This window comes from Nesoenas mayeri (assembly GCF_963082525.1).
Source record: "Nesoenas mayeri genome assembly, chromosome: 3".
Lineage (NCBI taxonomy): Eukaryota > Metazoa > Chordata > Aves > Columbiformes > Columbidae > Nesoenas > Nesoenas mayeri.
Window position 1 is genome coordinate 57,344,361 of NC_137544.1, and position 13,904 is coordinate 57,358,264.

Consider the following 13,904-nt stretch of genomic DNA (forward strand, 5'->3'; position numbering starts at 1 on the left):
AGTCAGGCAAGTTGATTGGATTAAACTGAATTGAGACAGAAGCCATCTGTGAGCGAACTGTAAGCCGCTGAAGAGCAGAGAGAAATCCTACCAGCTCGTTTAATGTTCCTACTTTCGTAGCTGCAATCAGCCAAAGCATATCTATACTATAACTTGGATATTTAGGGACAACATTATTAATAATACTTTCTACCTTCTATTTGCTTTTTTTCAGCTTTCATTTGATCGCAGTTCCTAGGGTTTATTATACCTTCCTACTTTTAATTAGTTTTAACATTTCTAAGATTAATTCTATTGACTATAGATGTGGAGTAGTACGTTCTTCACAAAGCTCTCTGCTAACATTTTTCTTTTGACTATCACTTTATTACACTAAGTATAATTCACCTTAAATTAGGTATAATTAGGTTAAGAAATGCCAGACTTGTGTTATGACTAGTCTCCTTTTCCTGAACCATATTTTGTTCCTTTGGCAGAATGAAATTTACTGTGCTCTAGTGCAGATCCAACTTCTACTGAGCAGCTCCTTAATGGAATCAGATTTGACTTTTTACAGACACATCATGATTCAGTATGCTGTGTTATTTGGGAAAAGGAGATCATACAAGAGAGTACTCCTGAAATTGAATGAAGATGAACTTTTTTTCTTTTTTGCTATCACTTAACATAATATGTGCAAGTTTCATTAGGTTTTTAATGTCTTTTTAATCATACAAAATAAATGTTATCTGCTTTAAAATATAGTCTGTACTCAGCAAACAAGAGCTTCTGCTCATGGATTTGATAGCTCTGGGTTGTGAACACTTTCAGGGAAATTACTGGTAGTATTATATGAAATTCCTTCCTGTGCAAAATGCTAGCACAATAGTCTGTACATCATTTATGTCATATTTTGAGGACTGAAGTGATGTCAAATAAGTAGGCTGAAACAATATTAAAAAAATCCCCTAAATTAATTTGCTTAAACAGTTGCAATGGTCACAAGTAGCAAATTAATGAGGAAACACTGGCTGTAGTAATTAAAAAATATTTGAAAAGAGACAAAAGGTTTCATTCAAAGAGCATTCTATCTATCTCAAAGTATCAGCAGAAACCAGCCGTGACCTAACATTAATTTGCATAAACTTTTGCAGTAAGTCAAAGTAGCAAGATAATTGAAAGAGTAATGGATGGCATTAATCTAAGATCATTATTAAACATAATAAGAGTTTACATTCACTGACTTACTTCTCCACAAGGAGTCGATTTAACCAAAGACTGAAGATAGGACCAAAGTCCTATCTTTGAATTGAATGAAATGTAAGGGAAACTGTAGGCACAGATTTGTTGGGAAGACTAAGAGACTCCTCCAGTTCCTATTGCACAGTTGAAAACTTTGAATTGTCTAAGAGAAAGGATAATATTTCTGTTGCATTCTTGCTTCAGGGTTGGAAGCACCAAAATTGTGGTAATCCAGTAACAGGAGCAAATCAAAATTGGGTATGACAGAAACTGTGTGTGACCCAAAATACTGACTAAATCACTCAATAGTGAATATTAAAGGAAGAGATGTTGTGTTGCTGTTAGCAAAATGCTGAGATAATGAAATAATCAGTTTTTCTAAATGATTTCTTCAAATTCTTCTCCACTGGATCAGCTATAGGAAATATGGCAACTATTCAGCAGAGGGAGACAGAAGACAAGTTTTAATAGAGGTTAAAGCAGATGTTCTATTTTGGTTTCTACAAGCCCTACTTTTAAATACAGGTTATTTTTTTAAGCATTATTTTACAGGTTTTTATTAAGACTATGAGGAAAAATAGTACTCCATTACTTTTGAACACCTGTAGTTTGTGCTTGCTTGCCTTACTGAAACACCCAGGAAACAGTTACTTCAGTGGGACACTGATACTTTACCCTCACGTGTTTGAGAATAATTAATAAATACTGTTATTTGGTATTTGGCTGTACCCATGCACTTCGTTGTGATAAGTAATAGACAAGATATAAGAGACATTGACGAAAGCATAAGTGCAGACAATTGAAGAATGGAGGGTAATTAAAGACACCTTTTGAAAATGAAATTAAGAATACTTTTACATGGCTGTATCTCTTTTAAGAAACTGATAACTGCACTTCATACTACCGAGGTAATACCTGGTTCCTATCTGCTGCCTAGGCCAAAACAAAAAGTCAATTTTTAATAATGAACCTTGAGAAAATTTTTATAAAAGCTTTCCGCTAAGTTTGCTGCCTCCGCTTATTACTTACAGGCTTTTTCTAGAATGTTCCCATTTAAGCCCACAATTTATGGTGGTGTTGAATAGCATTGCAAAAATAATTCAAAGCAATTTGAAGAACTGTATCATAGAGCAATATTACATTAATATCTTTCATGAAAGTTAACAGGTGATTTGTGTTGTTTTTATGGTCTGCAGCACACTCTGACTAAGATGTAGGTTTAGACCGAAATCACATTTCTTATGTAATTTCAAAACAATAACAACAAAAAAGTCTTAAAATGAGAGAAATTACTAAACCCCAAGGTATGTTGATCCATTACCCTGGAATCTTTAGGAAAATGTGAAGATCAACCAAATGGATCCTATCTAGGTTGTATGGTACAAAATTCTTAATTAGCTGAAGGGTGATGACATCAAAACGTGTGTACTCTGTCTCCATCTGCTGATAGGGAGGAACTATACTTAAATTGTGTACAAAGATAGAAGAGCTTGGAAATATAAACAGTGGCCACTATTTTCATTCTTTTACTGCAGTGACTGGAAGACTCTCTCAATGCATTGAAGTGAATCTGATGAAAAGGCATTTTTTAAATAAAAAAGCACTAAAACTTATTGACTTACAAGGTGTTACAACTTTTGCAAATATAGCTTAATTGTATCCTATGAAAGACAGCACATGCAGTTTGGTGTTGATTGTATATGTCTTGTACAGCATTATAACAGCTTGGCTCCCATATGGAAGGCACTGGAACTGTGTGAGGTCTAGGCTCTACCTCTGTGAGGATTAAAGCAATTAGGTTCTTTTCTTCTTTAACCTCAGTTGCAGATGGATAAATTTTGAGAGATGGGAAATCTGAGAATTAAGTGGAAGCAGGAAAGTGCTTTAAATGTATCTGTCTCTTATTGCTTCCAAGATTTGTTGGATTGCTTTTAACAATGCACTCGTTTCTGATAACATCATGTGAAAGAGCTTTCAATATAATTGATTCAATAAGAGGTGAATTTTAGGGATTTTGATCTCCTGAAAAGTTGTCTCCTTGAATTTTAGTGTAAAAGCTCATGAACTCTAAAATGTTCGTAGTACTAGAAGAATTCAACTCAAAAATTGGTATATTTTTTTCTGATTTGCAAACTGCAGATCAACTGGATTCTTTTAGGGATAATTAACCTCAATGAGCCACTTGTATCTAAGGAGCTGGTTTAATTAATAACAAAAATAGTAAACAACATCTTTTGTTTTGTTAACTGACGCTGTTGACTTTGTGAATAGTTCAATATAAAGCTTGAAAGAATTGGCAAAGGAGCCAATTTAGTAGGCTTTATTTATTCAAACTAGAAATTAATTTTATTGTTTGTGAATGGTATGGGATTGATAGAACTGAAAATTAAGTCTTCTGTTTATCCAGAGAGAAGCTATAACACAATTGCAGCAATGTAAACTTTCTATGCTGGTTCTACTGTATGTCTTGGAACTGAGTTTAATTGTATGTATTTTAAAAAAATCAATATTTGGCCTTTCTGCTGAAAAGCTTAACGTGCTGATTACCACAAGCCTACGTTTTGAAGATATTCTGGCATCTCCACTAGTGTTAGTGGGAATTTTTGATGAGTACAATTAAATCCTGAAAAAATCTCCTTACAACTAAGCTCACAAAATTGAGGAGTGGGCTGCAAAATTACCACTACTGTTAGAGGAAAATAATTCCTGGTAGATCAAGCAGTCTGACAGAGGCAAAGGCTGCTGCAGCTCCATGCCCCCAGGTCCAGCCAGCAGCAAGGCTGAAATGTATTCTCAGTAAGCACAGGTATGCAGACCATACAGATCACATATATGCATATATATACACCTGTATGCCACATAGATCACACACAGGCACACAGAGTACTCACACCAACACAGACAATACCAGTGATCTCATCCTGCTCCCCTGCCTGGCTGATTATGTTTGAGGCCCACTAGTGAGAAGATATATTTATACATATGTACAAGGTAGGTCCCTCCAGTTGCTGGGTCAGACACTCGCTCTGCCCAATAGTTGGCGTCTGGATCCCAGTCTGCCCAGTTGATGAGACCTGAGCATATGAGCTCCCGAGGCTGCAGCTCCACTTCAGCTACTGGCCCAGACTCACACACAAATGCTCTTGTCCACACTTGTTCCTTTCCATATCACGTAAATCCCTCCTTTTCCAGCCTTTGGTTCCTACTCTAACCATCTCTTAATAAATACTAGGCAATCCCAAAAATGCTTTTCCCCTGCATACCATAATGCATTTCACCCCCTTAGCCTGAAAGGTGATCCAGAGAGCTGAGCTGCTCCCAGTGACTCATTCTGATGGGTCTCACACCTGGGCAATGGGGCTGAGGATCTCCTGATAAAAACCTGGAGGGAGACCTCACAAGGTGTTTGCTCCTCAGGAGGCTCTAATTAGGGTTGCTGCCTGCCACTGTGTGTCTGTGCTCCTCTGGGCTTGTGGAGATGGACCAATGGCTCTCCTTGATGGGCCCGGGTGCAGCCCATCATGGTGATAGTTGGGTTCCCCCTTCAACATTCTCTCTCTGCACTCTTTCATGGGTATACAGATGGGCCACTACCACATAACCTAACAGCTACTAAGCCTCATTTTCCAACATTTGAAAAAGAAAAAATCTACCTGACAGGATATAATGGGTGATTTTGTAATGGTTTAATATTTTATGGGATTATCTATTTTATAATTTATTCGAATATAAATTTTATATGTTAGGAGAAAGCTTAACAAAGCAACAATACACTGTGTGTATGCTAGTACCATAGAAGTGCCAAGAGAACTGCACTGGGCACGGTGGCTGTTCACCGGGTATCTGGGAGCCATGGCCCAGGCCTACACCAGCCTCGCTGGTTGTGGTTGCCATCATAGGCAAGAACCTTTTCTGTCACCATTTAATTTAATGTGTGATCTTATTCCTGTGCCCAAGAATGTTCCCAGTCATTGTTTGAATTTACTGGGGTAGATGTAACTGTAGCTTCTCTATGAAATGACCTAATGGTCTCATTTTTGTTCATTGCAGGCAGGTGTCCCCAGTACAGTAATACATGGCACTAATTAACCGTCCCTTTCTGGTGCTCTGAGGAGAGATACCAGGATTGATTTGGCATGGAAACTGAACTCCTTTTTCATTTGCAGAAGTGTACCTTCTGATTGAAGGGCCAATTTGAGCACTGGCAAGGTAGTGGAAAGAAATTTGCACTGCCAATAGCTATCATAAATGTGTTAATATACAGCAGGAGGACTGCTGGGGAAGGACTATTGGGACACTTACACGTTCACACATTTCCCTTTGCTCTCTGAAGAGGGAGTTCAAATAAAGCTGCCTCAGTGCTTTTATATTGGGTTCTTAGGATTATGCAGTAAATTATTCCACATGCATTTTGTCCTGTTCATGGAGTATGCTTCTGCTGTTTATTGGTATTTGAGGAAAGTGATTGTTTTAAAAACAGCAAGCTTGCGAGCAAGAAATGTCTGTATAGAGGAGTCAGGATAAAGTATGTCTTTTCTTATTAGATTGAAAAAGTGCCACAAATTCATGGTTTTTGTTATTTGCCATCTTTAGTTTGAGCTCATCATTTTAATATGAGAAAATACAGAAATTCTAAAATTGATCTGATGTAAAATAAACCACATCCAGGGAAAATTTCCATCTACAAAATTTTCTCATTTATCTTTATTTTTCTGCTGTCATAGATACATTGCCTTCGCCTAGAAAACAAAAATGTGTGCTGTTGAAACAATCATGTTACTCACATTCTTGGCTTCAGCAGGTTTGAAAATGAGAGTAAAGATGGCGCTGGGACATTGTCTATTTTCAGACTTGTCATTTCTAGAGAAAAATGTCTTCCATTGACAAGTAAAAAGGTATTTTTCCCAACTTTTTACTTCAAAAGCAATTCTGAATCTTCAAGTCAAGCATTTTAATACAGCAGACAGCTTCTGCTCTCACTTACACCTATTGAACTTCATTATCTTCTGCTCTGCCCTAATTACATATAGACAAACTCATTCACTTGACCTTGTTGACCCTGCCATTAGAACTTTAATTAACTCTTGTGGCCATGATTCGTGGCCCAGAACAGAATGCAAGTCACCTTACCGCAACTAGGCTGGCAATTTAGGCTAAAGTATATTTTCAATGAATTGAGCATTTGTCTGTGATCACTGAATAGGAGGTTGCATACAGGTGCATTCAGTAACTCAATGAAACATCTATGTATATTTATATTTTTTACTACTACAGTGCAAGCAGACATACCATTAAGCTCAGAAACCTGATAAATTCTCTCATCTAAAGAATTTTTACTCAGTTTTACTGCTCATTTGACACTCAATCCAGCTGATATTTGTCAGAAAACAAACAAAAAATACTATTTATGACATCTCCAAAATGCATTTCAAGAGCTCTTTAGCACAGCTCCAGTTTAACAGAATTCATTATTAAATGGTTTTTTTGCAGGATAATGGCTAATGAGATCCTAATATGAATTTCAGCAGCCTAAATCTTCCTTAAATCCAGTTTTTCACATCACACTGCTCATGTTTTCAGTGTTTTGGGGATTCCCCTGTCAATCCAGGATATTCTAAAATTGGAGGACTTCTGTGCTCCTCTAGACTTGTAGAGATGGACCAATGACCTTTTGTCATCCTTTGGTCCCTGTCATTCAATGAGGGTAGCTACTGCTGGCTATTTGGCATGTCTTCTACACTATCTGACATCATTTGACTCTCAAGTATTTCACCTCCATGATTATGGAATTAGTTTCCAGAAGGATTTAGACGTGCAGGACTCATATCTTTTTACTATTTTAAAATAAGGTCTAGGGGCACTGTATTCTGACACTGGTTTTAGTGTTTCCTAAGCTGCTTAGGAAATCCATGGAATTACTTGTGCAGAAGGAAGAGCAGAATTCTTCCTACTTGGAGTCTGAAGCAATGAGACATTTATCTATATAATAATAGCATTTCCCTATTTCAGATACATTTCCTGTGTCACAATACATATTGTAATAATACTAAAACAATGAATAGTATAGTAACAGTACTATTAAGTACTACAAGTAGATAAATGTCCAGTTACTCTCAAAACCAGACAAATTAGCATTAAAAGTAGGGAAAATAAACCCACTTATGTAAGCGTATAAGTGCTATCAGACCATCCACCACCTTTTTGCATTTCGTGAGCAGATTCTGGTAGCTGCTTTGAGTTAGGAGCTATGGCATGTGGTCGCTAGCTGTGACTGCTCTTTCTAGTAGTAACTCAAAACCTCAACACGAACAGTCTGACCTGACCATGTCTTTGCTTTTCACACATGAGCAGCTGCCACTCCAGTCATTGGGAGTTCTCAGGTAGGGCAACAGTTCGGCTGCATAAAAATTTTCAGTAAAAGTGTTGCTTTTAATCCCAGTCAGACTGGTAAGAGTGAGAGATGGGTGAATTGGAAGGTGTCTAATCATCAGTGTTTTGTTCCATCTTCTTTCATGCAAAACGCTACAGGTGATACATATCCAGCCACACTGTACAGAAACTATTAGTGCAATTGGAAATGTTTTTGTGTTAGATGGTTAGCTTGAGTCAGGAAATTTTTCCTGTCTGAATGCGCAATGTTGGGTATAAATGCAGTTACCTTTTGAGACTTCAAAATCATTTTTATCTGATAATGTGTATTTTCATACACCTCAGGTGATTTAATACACCCTGGTATTTAAAATAACGTCTACTGTTTTAAATTCCTGTGTTCAAAATAGTTACCACTAGATGGCAAACTGATTGTATGCAGACTTCCACACAAAGAGAACGTCTCTGCTGTGTGCTAGGTGACCAGGTGAACGTATTGCATCAAATTTATCCTACTCTGATTCCTTTGAAACCACTGGAATTATACCAGAGAAACAGATGGCTCTTTAACCTTAGGTACTGAAAGCGCCCACAGTAAGTAAATACCATATTTGTTTCTGTTTGCTTCTCTAAATCAAGTCTGCTATACTAAGCCTTTTAACTTTGCATCACACAGCAAAAATGCAAGAGTTCGGGCCCATCGTTCAATTTTAGGTACTGGGTATGTTCCACAGTACTTAAGAGATTGTAAGTGACACATACTGACAGAGACAAAAGAGATGTGAAAATCAAAATCCCCTTTGATATGTGCCTGGTTGTACAGGACCAATGTAAATGCTCCCATTTTACAGCGCCCGATCCTTCAAGTACCACAAATCTGTGATTTAGAGAGTTTTGCATCCATCAGTTCACACAGAGCCTCAGTTAGAGTCAGGCCTCCTTATGATATTATGCTTTTATTTTCCCTTGTAATATTGCAATAATGGAGGGCTTTTCTAAGTAGATGCTGCACATTTCCATTCACAAGTGCTATTTGCGGTCACTTATAAAAACACATTAACCTACTCAAGATCTTGTTTTTATCAGTTTCACCCCAGTGCACTTTACTGTTGCTATTATAATGTAAGAAGATATTTTATGATCCTACATTAAAAACAATTGGCATAGGCCTTACGTCTGATAGTACACTTTTCTCTTGTGCATTGGTCAGATATCACCAGTCAAAAAGAGATCCCTTTCAAAAGCAGGAGATAGACAAAACCTATCTTACTTGCTGTATTATTCTGTCTTACATTAGCAGATGCATATATATAAAAATGTATACATAAATATTGTCTTTGCTGTGCCATTAAATTATGTTAGTATCCTACTTCCATTAGTTTCTCATTGAAATCTGAGTTTTCATCCATGTTATTTTGTGAATTTGCTTGTTTGAGATTTAACAGTTCTTAAAGGCAAAGGATCAGTAGCTGTACTGTCATTTTCTTACGGAAACAGGCTGGCAACTCTGAGTTGGGATTTATTTTTTCACTTGATTTCAGCTTACTGGTGCTATGCTATCAAAAATAAAATTGGGGTTCTGATTTGATTTCTATTGGTGTTGCAAATTGACAGTATTTAAAAATAAGCAGAAGGTTTAGGACACATGTCAGAATCTCAAGCAAGATTAATTCTTAAAAGATTTGCTCTAAGTCAGTTCCTGAGAAAAAGCATAGTAGGTCCGCTGGAGTGACTGAATAGGTGTCTAGTGAAGTGATGTTTATCTCCATCCTTCAGAGGCCTCAGGGATATTGTAGGCAGTGCCCTTGGCATGCTTGTTAAATTAGAGCTGCACAGTAAAGCAATCATTACAATCGGATCTCATGCACAGGGCCATTAGCTATTCACCAGCAAGAATCAGTACAGCATTTTTCTGCCTCATGAACAATTAGCAACATGAACACAAGTTATTCCAAGTTTCATGATACTCCTCTCAAGTATCAGAGATCAACCACACCTGGACATGGGATCTCACACAGAATGAATTCATGCTTTAAGGCTGTGCCAAGGATCTTTGCTTTTAGAGTCTTGCTTAATGTGTCCTTCTCATATATTTAGATTTTCATTCATTATCAGATTTGGAGGTGGAAAGGAATACCCTCCACATTAGATCTAGGAAGTACTTGAGAGGATTTTTCCTTTCTCTGCAATGTGAAGTATGCTTTATCTTATGAGTTCACATCACTTCTTGCGCCTTCAGCTTTTGCCGTGACCTTGGGCACAGGTGTCACCCCATGTGTCCTGTTTTCTGACTGCAGCTAACGAATCTCATACTCTTTTGGGCATTAAAACCTTATTCATCCAACTTAATAGCTTAATTTTGAATATAATACAGTAACAGATCTGGCCAAAACCTAATAGTTTGTATTACATAGGAGGTGAGACTATGGGGTCTAATGGCTTCTTCTGGCTGTAGGCTGTGAAAACAAAAGGTCGTATCTGCCAAAACTTGCAAGTTCACCTTACTGCGATGCTGAAAACAATGTTTTCAGGTTTTTTGGCCAAAATGCTGGACCACTGACCCACATACAGTTATGACTTTTTCCTTGCAAAGTGGACTACCTGTGAAACTTCAGCCTCTTCATTGTTTTTTGTTTCCTTAGGTGGTAAAGGCCAGTTTTTACATCAAATTCTCTATTTTATGGTTTCATGGGGCTCTTTTAAATTAAGTTAAATGAATGTTTAAAATTTATTTAGTGCCTCAGATTATATTATCTCATGAACTTATTTGCAATACAAGACACTGTCTCAAAGGAAAATTACTTAGATAAAACTCCTGCAGTATTTTAGATCTGTAATCCAAATGTAATAACACTCAGCCTAGAAGGCTGAAGTCATTTTTCTGTAATGGATTGTTAACTTTTCCCATGAAAAAGGAATTTTTTTTCGAGAATACATCCTCATACACATTTAAAATAGAAAAAAAATATTCCTTACTTTTGAATGACTTTTTTAGATTGCTTCTGGTTTGCTAAAAGTTGTGTTAAGAAACAGAACAGGGTCTCAGGAGTTTGTTTGTTTCTCCCATAGAATTCATCTATGGAATTTAGGTGGTTTGGGCCTTCCTGTGCATCTGTTGGCAGTCTACACTTATGTAGGAGATAATATTTCCTCTACTGTGAAGTTATTTGGATGTTTGGTTCAGAGGGAGATGATATTAGACCTGTTAATGCAAGGTGTCACGAGTGTATATGTCCAAAATGAAACAAACAAAAAAAACTAAAGAACCAACGTACTTAGCAAATGACAGGTTCTCGTTTAAGTTTTCACCATTTAATACTTTGAGAAAAAAAAAAAAAAGTTGATTTTTTTCTGTGCTATCTCCAATTATTATGTAAGTTTTTTGTTTGTTTGTTTGTTTGTTTGTGATTTTTTGCTTTTTGTTTGTTTGTTTGGTTGGTTTGTTTGTTGGGTTTGTTTGGGGGTTTTTTTGGTTAGTTTTTTTGTTTGTTTTGTTTTTTGTTTTTTGTTTTTTTTTTTTCCTAATTACAAGATCATGAGCTGTAAACATCACTCCAGGATTCAAAGTGTCCCAAGTTTGATTTCAGCTGAAACAATCATACTTATGTTTTCCCTTGTGTAACCCTTTGCTTTCAGTCCTCTGGTCTGAGAAGTTATAGCAAGCTGTTCTGTGGTTTGGCACTCAAATGAGTATGTAATACCTGAGTCACTAAAAGATATAAAACACTCTTCTGAGCTTCATCCTCCCACACTACTACAAAAAAGGTTCCTTTTCTACCCCGGGCTTTTGGCTCTGTATCTTCCTACATTAGCTGTCATTTAATAAACTCTACTTGGGTATGAAAGAATCACAGTCTGGGTTTCCTGAATTTGAAAATAAAATGAATGCAACATTTCACACTATTGTTCCACTGGAATTAATTTGTCTACATGATATTTTACTGTAACTCCAAACTGTTCTCTGGTTTCTGTCCAAAAGTGGAGGTTCTAATTTTGTTACAAAGCTGAACCACGTAGGTTTTTATTCAGTAAATGCAAGATACAATGGTTTTCTCATTCCAGAACTATTGTTTTTTCTCCTTATGTATTCAATTCAAGAACCTAGTTGACCTCTTGCATGAGATGAATCACAAGCTAACCAAAAAAGTGCCAAAAGCCCTGTAGGATTGAACTAAATGTTCAAGTTGAAACAAACAAATCCATGTAGTTTTGCATAAATGACAGAGTTGTTTATTGAGGTATTCAACTTGAAATCAGTTGTGGAATAACCAAATTAAATTACGTTTCTCTATTTGGAGGAACATCTGGACCTAAGGAATAGTTTGAGATGAAAAGCATTAATGGTTGTAGAATGGGAAAGCAAGGACTTAAAATCGAACTGGTTTGTAATATTCAGTGTCCAAGGTGCCAAGGGCCTTATTTTCAAGTCCTTATGTCTGAAGCATCTTTCCAGCAGAATTCAGCTATGACTAGCCAATGCTATTTCAAGCTAGATCTCAGATCTCTGAGTGTCTCTCTGAAAATGTGTAATTAGTGACCATCTGGAAAAGTTAGATTGAAATTACTTATTTAGTATCATATGAGAACTGTCAGAGGCAAAGAAGGAACCTCATTTTCAGCATGTCCATTCAGGTGGCTTTCCTTCTAGCAATCCACTGCTTAATGCCTTTCACACCTTCTGACTGCCAGAGCCAATGAAGCAGGAGCTTTGTAATCTACTTCAATTTATAACCTCCTGGAAACCCAGAGGAGATTTCATATAATGGGGTTCCCTGAGTAAGGCTGGGTTTCTGTAGAAGAAGTAGTTTATCATCATGCCATAACAGTGTATCATTATGTTAGTGCCCAAGGGTGCAAATTAAAGTTTCCAAAGTTGTATAAATGTTGGCGTTTCCTATGTGTTAAAAGCTTGCACTTAACCTTGCATTGCACCTTTAAAATGTTGGCTTGATGTTTTGTTTGACTCTTGCTCACAGTCTTCTTTATGCCTTTTACATTCCTGTTTACTTACCCACCCGAATAATTCATCTTACACTGACCAAACTACCAGTTACCCTCTTGCCCTGTCTAATCCCTGGTTTAGCTGGTGTTCATTTTCAACCCCATTGTATGAAATCCTCATCTAAACTTCCTCTTTCCCTTTACATATTTGTCCTGGTCACTTTGCTCATTAACTTCCATTTCTTCCTTTGTCCACCTTGGTTGCTTGTCATCCTCTAAGTCTCTTCTTCCACACAAGCCCCCAGTCCCCGCCTCCTCCATATAAACATGGCAATTCATGGTCCCACTCTCTTGCTCATCATACTCCTTTCATTTCTCCCAATATATAATCACTAACTCCTAAGTTCCACTTTTGTCCACACCTCATTCAAATTAATTTGTTTTCTTCTCTGCACTCTTGTCAACAGAAAGGTCCCCAAGAGGCACACTTTCTGTGGTGCTTGGCTGTAACCACAGAAGAATTATGTCTGTGCAGTCCTGAGTAGGTCCACAGCCAACAGACTCCTCAGAGTTTTCAGCTAAATCTCTAGCAAGTGTTTTCAGAACAATTGCAAAATGTAAGTTTTCAAATGTAGATAGATTTTCAAAAAAACAGTGAGACTATTTCCCTAGCCTAAAGCTCCTCCATTCCTGTCAAATTTCATATTTTTATTTCAACAACTAGATGGAGTAAAACTTCTAAGATAGAAACCCACGACATTTTCAACATGGGCAACATAAAACACTTTTTCTCCAGCCTTGTTCTTGTAAAGGCTTATTTTCTTTTATCTGTAAATTGAAAAGCAAACAAGAAAATAATCAGGCTAAGGAAAAGCATCTGATAATAATTTTTTCAGTCCAAAACTCATTTGGCAAGGTTATAAGTAACTAAAAAAGGTGTCCTGAAGTGAAGAATGTTGGGACATCTTCACTACAGATCATGCTATCAGATCCAATCATAATATCTACAGTTACAAACACTGTGTATTAATTGTCTCCAAAGGAATAACTTCCAAAGTGCCAAACCTTGAAGCATCTTCAAGCTTTGTGTTTATAAAGATTAAGAGTATTAAAACAAAAATGTATGCATTAAAAATGTTCTTCCAAATACATATCATCATCCTCACAGAATTACTCAAGCCTAAAGCCCACCTGTCCAGTAGTTAGCAAAATTACAGTGTACATGGCATATAGGAAAACTATGTTATATATTCTTACATATATAATACATATGCAATAATTATTAGGTAGCACCCCTATCTGTTTTCATTTAGACTGCTGCTGACTCAGCTAGCTCCAGGTTCCTTAGTAGCTATTGAATTCCAGGCAGGTCA